Source organism: Tachysurus fulvidraco, chromosome 18, assembly GCF_022655615.1.
Source record: "Tachysurus fulvidraco isolate hzauxx_2018 chromosome 18, HZAU_PFXX_2.0, whole genome shotgun sequence".
In the NCBI taxonomy this organism is placed as follows: Eukaryota; Metazoa; Chordata; class Actinopteri; order Siluriformes; family Bagridae; genus Tachysurus; species Tachysurus fulvidraco.
In genome coordinates, this window is record NC_062535.1 from 10,494,398 (window position 1) to 10,501,897 (window position 7,500).

Genomic DNA, 7,500 nt, shown 5'->3' on the forward strand with positions numbered 1-7,500 from the left:
TTTGAATAAGCTCAAGTGTTAAATCAATGGCAAAGTAATCCAAAGAACACTATCAGACTTCTGTCCTTGTTAATGTTTAAAGTTTACAAATCATACAAGATCCACATGATAATGACTGTTCTACCTTAAAAAAATAATAACCCCATGTTTTTACCCATCCAGAAACAACACCTCCTACTGCCTATGACTAGCACTCCTGTTAAAGACTTTCCAACGAAGCGGTCCATCTCTCTCTCTCACACACACACACACTACAACAGTTGTTTTGAGTGTACATATGTTTTGGGAAAGCCCCATTTTCAACACATATGCTGCAGTGACATCTGGGTGTTTGTCTGACAGGTTCCCACGTCTCCTTCCTGCTGAAAGACGATGCCGTGTTGTAGCTTTCTGTTTCGCCTGGATGTGTTTTTCCTGTTGCATGAGAAACGAAGACCCGTTTGTAAATAGGGTATCGTCCTGATTCAATGCTACACGAATATTAAAGCTACCAGATTTTGCTTCTTTTTGAGAAAAGAAAACAAGCTTCCAACAATTATTGGGTTTAATAAACTTCTCAAATAAACACTTGTCCGTTACAGCATACGGTAATCCTTTGAGTATTTATGTCAAAGGTCTAGTCAAGCCCTAAAAGTGAACTTGATTCCAGGTTATACAGTACAGACCAAAATTTTGGACACACCACCTTTTCAACAGGACAATGACCCCAAACACACCTCCAGGCTGTGTAAGGGCTATTTGACCATGAAGGAGAGTGATGGGGTGCTGCACCAGATGACCTGGCCTCCACAGTCACCGGACCTGAACCCAATCGAGATGGTTTGGGGTGAGCTGGACCTCAGAGTGAAGGCAAAAGGGCCAACAAGTGCTAAGCATCTCTGGGAACTCCTTCAAGACTGTTGGAAGACCATTTCAGGTGACGACCTCTTGAAGCTCATCAAGAGAATGCCAAGAGTGTGCAAAGCAGTAATCACAGCAAAAGGTGGCTACTTTGAAGAACCTAGAATATGACATTTTCAGTTGTTTCACACTTTTTTGTTATGTACGTATATAACTCCACACGTGTTAATTCATAGTTTTGATGCCGTCAGTGTGAATCTACAATTTTCATAGTCATGAAAATAAAGAAAACTCTCTGAATGAGAAGGTGTGTCCAAACTTTTGGTCTGTACTGTACATAAATAAATTATTAAAAAGTAATAATCTTAACGATAAATATCAGCAACATTGAACATTTTTGTGGTAGATAATTCTCTCAAGTGATTAAAAAAATAATCATCCATGGTTGTAAATGAAAAAGAAAAAAAAAATGCTAAATGGAGTCTCAGTTTGCGTTGCTGGTTGTTGCCATAGCAACAGTGAGAGAGAAAACTTAAGGAAAAACCGAGTTAACAAGCCGATCAGACGGCGGTGGGTGTAGAGTACCGATGACCGCAGCAAAACAAAAAAGACCACATTTTTTCTTTCACCTAAAAACTGCATCAACTTGAAAAAGTCAGTCCCCACAGAAACAGGCAGCGGAAAATAACAAATCATGCAAGTTTCTTATTTCAGACACGCAATAAAAGCTTAGGCTTTCCAAATTGTTTTTTGGGTCTAGGAAGAGACGTAATTTCCACAAATCCCGATGAGAGATCTTTTAACGCTGATGTATGACTGGCTTCATCTACATCTTGGCCAGGACAAATAGAAAAGCTGACAGCTGATCAGTGCAAACAGCATTAAAGCAGATGAAACGAGTTATGAAGGGTTGAAAATAATATTGGCAAAAAGTGGACAATACAGGAACTGAAGGTTCGGTGTAAACTAAAATCCATGAATTAAAATAATTCGAGAGAACGGCGGCGAGAACGAACACGAGGCAGAGAGAGCGAGAATTCAAGCGCCAAAGACTGACAGACGTAAATATAAAATAACCCTTAATACAATCTCTCTCTCACACACACACACATGTTTAGTCATGAATTACTCCATGTATAATTAATCTGCGTGTAATATTCACGCCATAGAATCTGTGCATGTGATCTACTGAATCTGCAAACCATAGCAATAAATAAATACTTAAACTATTAAAAATGCGTTTTTAATACTTTTAGCTGATAGCCAACATTGTAGCAAAGGTGTAATCTCTTATTTGTGTACCGCTAATCAATCCCAAATAGTCAGAGTCACATATCAGCCAAACATCTAAGTGCTTTCTTTGGTCCATGTTTGTAAAATTATTTAAACAGACCTGTGTTGATAAGAAGTCATAACACAATATATTGTGATATTCATCACGTACCTCATGAATATTATATTATAACTACGCACATGCTTAAATTTAGCTGCATGCTGCCCAGTCAGTCAGACACCATTTTCTGGTTGTGTTTGCACTCTAAATAAATAAAGTCTGGCCATTTAAAAAGCAATAAACAGCCATCTGTATCCCAAGAAGCCTTATTTTGGACAAATTTCAAAGAGAAATGAAATCTTTCGGCTCTCCCTGAGCGAGAGTTCTGTGAAATATATTTTTAATAATGTAGTCACAATGTAAAGTAATTACAAATACTATTATAATATCTAATATATTTTAAACGGTTGTAAGAGGTTTACGCACTTAAGATGCGGACGTTTAATATGGGCATATAGTAAGTTTTTTCAGAATCACTAATATTTAATTGGGCTGCATAAATGTAATTAAAACATTAAAATACGATTTACATCGCTGTGATACACACGAAAATAATGCTGTATATAAATAAGCCTGCAAACAGAAAACCTCACCTGTTTACCCTTTACACCAACTTAAATCCAAATACCACAATAAGAAAAGGTCACAAAGACAAAGGACAAACAATTTGCTTCTGGTGACACCTCGGACACATCTAACGTCGTGTAGCCGAACCTTAGAGACGACGGAATAGTCTCCGACAAGGAAAAAAAAACAAATAAAGGAACTAAAATCTGTTTAGCAGCTCCCATGACTCAGTACTTATAGTATTAAATGTTGCTCAATGCTTAAACATTTAAAATTACTTGTTATTCAACAACCTAGCTACATATAGCTAATGTTCTCAGCTCTCTGAGACACAAGCACCAAGCTACTTAGCTAATGTTAGCTGTCCTGAAGCTAAACACTACTAAATGACTAGCTATATGGTCGCGGTTTCATTAGATACTGGTTTACTTGCTAATGTAAGCATTTTGCTAAAATACTAGCTTCTAGCTGACGTTAGCTGCTCCTTAACACCTACTAGCTAACTAGCTAAATAGTGAAGGTTTGCTAATTAGGTAATATGCTACTAACATGGAAGAGCAATATCCTTGTTATGCAGGATTAAGATTCAAATTAGGTTTTTTATTGTCAAACACTAACAGTAGATCAATCGACACCGACCAATTTTTTTTCCTCTTCAAACAACTAATAAAAAAAAGCAATAAAAAAATATTTTAGTAAGTATTGTAAATATATAAATTGCCTAGACCTACATACAAACGAAGGCTACTTTCTTTCTTTTAAATAAAAACCCGTGACGTCATCTATGTTTACACTATTGGTTACCGGATGTCACACTATTGCCTGTGCGTTCGCTTCGTCTCATACTCTCGTTCACCGTCAGTGTCAACCGTTCGCGCTTGGTAATGATGGCTGCGGCTGCAGTAAACAAAATGTTCGCGGTCACTGTTGAAAGACATACGGGTTCGGGCACCGTAATACATCTAAAAATCCATTAAAACTGCTCGACACCGCTTTAACTTGGCGCGAAGTTCTGGGAAAAACTGTCCAGCATCAAAATAAGGTTTGCAATGATGCGCCCGAAGGCACGGGTTGAAGACCCAGTCAGTGACATCACAATATGCTAATTTGTTTAAAGTCATACCGACATAATCAACATCACAAAAATACTTTTTGTTTTTACATTGAAACTTGAAAAAAATATATAGACCCGTCAACCTTTTTTTTTTTTACTGTTACTGCAAACCAAAATATTTTTAAGGATGGCCTAACTCACTCTGCTCTTGATTTCTAGAACTAACTATCACTGTAATACATTTAGACAGTCTGACTGGTCAGTCAAGGTGCTACACTAACTTATGATGGACACATGAATGCTGTTTGAGATTGGATCACCATTTCAGCAAAAGTTGTGTGGGTGGAGTTCAGGAGTCGATCTTATATTTAGACTAAAAAAAATTGTCAAACCGTGGTCTATATATCTGATCTCGCTACTCCACACTGTATCTGTATTGTTCTTAGCAAAAACAAAAACAAAGGATTTGAAAAGTCAGTGTTGCTTTGGTAAAAACCCGATACAGAACGGATGACCGATAATCGGATATATTATGAATATTATGATCGATCAAAATAAACTCTGCTACACAATAGCTAATCGACCTTTTTATTCGCACTTTTAATATCATTTTTAAAGCCTTTAAATAAACCTGTATGCCATGATACATACCATAATATTGTATTATCTCTCTCACACTTGGAGTTAAGGCAGGTTTGCAGGAGAACTGTGGAATATCCTTCTAATAGAAAGACATGAAGTTTAGCGGTCTAGAACACACATGGTAGTGTGTGTGTGTGTGTGTGTGTGTGTGTGTGTGTGTGTGTGTGTGTTTTCTCTGCCCAATAGAGATAAAGAGCTTTAGTGCACATAACCGCTCATTTTCTGGTGCTAGCAAAATTAAATTGTGTCTGCTTCACCCCCTTACTGTTAACAGACAGGAATCATGAGAATGCAACTGCAATTTCAAAAGGAATCAACAAGGAATCAACAAGGAGAGAGAGAGAGAGAGAGAGAGAGAGAGAGAGAGAGAGAGAGAGAGAGAGAGAGAGAGAGAGAACGAGAGCATAAGGCAGTTAAAAAGAAATCCATTCCAGCACACTAAAGACTCCCACAGGTTCATGCATCCTGACACAACACCTTGAAGTCATGTTGAAGAGTATAATTTTGGCTTTACAGAGCTAAAGGCGGGATTCAGTCCCGTACAACCAACACGATCTGACCAGCTTGGCTTTGTGGGTCAACTAAACCCAATACAAGCAAAGAGATTCCTTGAGTGCAGTCCACAAAAACAGCCAAAGGCTAAAGTAAAGCACTAGAACACTGCTGGACTGACTACGAATTAACAAACAAACAATAACATTCTGCTTTGCTGGTAGTACTGTACATGTGCACCAAAAAAAAACTATTGTTTTAGGATAGTTTAGTTTATGTGGCCTGAATTTATACAATTACGATGCTTAACTTTTTCACACTGTACGAGTCAACCACCAGTACACAGATCAACAAGGTAAGCCATCGATCGGTGCATTTATAGACTAGACGAGATTGAGAAGATAATTATCGAATAAAAGATTTCTAACTTGTAGATGGACAAGCAGTTATATTTAAAGACTTCTACTGTTAATTACACACACACACACACACAGATAAATGAATGATAATTTACCATTCCAACGTCTCACTCTTGGCAACTTTTGTTTTGTTTTTTTTTTATTCATTTTAATACGCTCAAAATCTCTCTGCAATTTCTGAGAACTGATTTAAACAATCAATTTAATTGCTACTTTTATATATATATATATATCGTATTTTAATACTGTAAAAACATAATTTAGTAATTAGTAACACAGTAATTACCTACCGCAATACACACTACATTTAATACACACTTCACAGGCTTCTGTAGATAGCCAGAATATTGTGAAGATGGGTGGGTATCATTGGGGGACGGGGATAATCATTTTCCTGATGCAAATTTAAGTGGAATAAAACGCTCGAGTTTGTTTTTTTGTTGTTGTTGTTGATAGAAACAGATCACCTCACAGTTTATTAATACAGCTTGTCCGTCGTAAATCGGTCCATATCTAAACGGGACTAAAGAGAGACTGAAGTATACAAAAACACGATTTAAAATAAAGAGCGCTTCAGACACCGTACAAGACGAAACCAGTTGATATTCTTTTTGATTTTATTGTATTACTGATACTCAAACAAAGCTAGGAAAGAAGTGAAGGAAAGAGGCATGAGTCCTAGCTCAGCCATCGATGCCAAGAGTTTGACGATTTTCCTCAAGTCATTTATTTTCTGTGCTTCTTTTTCTTTCCCCTGTATGCAGTTTTCTGGATTCTTAAGTATTTGGAGGCCTTAAACAGGGGTAACTCCAACCCAACCCAACCCAGCCCGTGGGTCATTTTCCCTCGCTCTCTATCCTCTGCCATCCAAATATTACTCCCTCCATAGCTATAGTCTCCACAACAGATGTCCAAAATCAAAAGCATCTTTCTGGAATTGCTGACGTCACATCGGGGGTCAGTCAAGGGGCTAACTACAGAATTAACAACCAGACTAGTGTGAGCTGGAACAGACTGAAAATATGGATTTACAGAGGGAGCTCGAGAACTGGGGATGTGGCTTAAACGGTGAGGCACTTCGTCCTCCGTCTTGCGCTCCCTCCTTTCCACAGCTCCCTCCAACCCCCATCCCACTCTCTCACACATGGCTCCGTCTCTCACAGTGAGCCCCCTGCAGAGGGACCTTTGTTTGACATGGCTCTGGAGATGTCAGCAGCAGCAGTACTCACCATGTCTCTGTGTGTCACGATATAGCCGTGGCCATGGCTGTCTCTGCACTGCAACGGGACACCACTCTATAATCTGAGAGAGAGGGAAAAGTAGAGACAGACAGACAGACAGACAGACAAAGAAAGAGAGATTACGATTAGGTAAAAACATATATATTTAATTGCATCTTTTAATAAATCAGAAACAGGTTTATAATAAAATATTTGCGGTGCTTTTAGTGAGGCCATAGTTAATTTTCTTGTTTGCCGTAACCCGACCAACCCTGTCAATTTAGGACCGACTCAAATTTATTTATTTTTTGTTCTTTAAGTCCGACCGACTTGCCGGTTGTAAATTTGCGTTAACACAGACCAATTTTTTTTTACTCTTCAAACAACTAATACAAAAGCAATAAAATAATATTAATTATATTTTAGTAAGTATTGTAAATATATAAATTGCCTAGACCTACATACAAACGAAGGCTACGTTCCTTCTTTTAAATAAAAACCTGTGACGTCATCTATGTTTACACTATTGGTTACCGGATGTCATACTATGGCCGGTGCGTTCGCTTCGTCTCATTCTCACGTTCACTGTCAGAGTCAACGGTTCACGCTTGGTAATGATGGCTGCGACTGCAGTAAACAAAATGTTTGCGGTCACCGTTCAAAGACATACGGGTTCGGGCACCATAATACATCTAAAAATTCATTAAAACAGCTCGACACCGCTTTAACTTGGCGTGAAGTTCTGGAAAAACTGTCCAGCGTCAAAATAAGGTTTGCAATAATGCGCACGAAGGCACGGGTTGAAGACCCAGTCAGTGACATCACGATATGCTGATTTGTATAAAGTTATACCTACATAATCAACATCACAAAAATACTTTTTGTTTTTACATTGAAACTTGGGGAAGGAAAAAGAAAAGAAAAAAAAAACCT

At 38.0% G+C, this 7,500-nt stretch overlaps 1 protein-coding gene across 4 annotated transcripts in view; it reads right to left on the reverse strand.

Moving 5' to 3' along the window:
- The window catches only part of bcl9 (BCL9 transcription coactivator), a 93,949-nt gene that overhangs the window by 17,098 nt on the left and 69,351 nt on the right, over positions 1-7,500 (reverse strand). For all 4 annotated transcript variants that reach the window (XM_027156611.2, XM_027156613.2, XM_027156614.2 and 1 more), the window contains exon 3: positions 6,577-6,649. The gene's annotated coding sequence lies outside the window, so the exon portion shown is untranslated. The remainder of the gene's footprint in view (positions 1-6,576; positions 6,650-7,500) is intronic.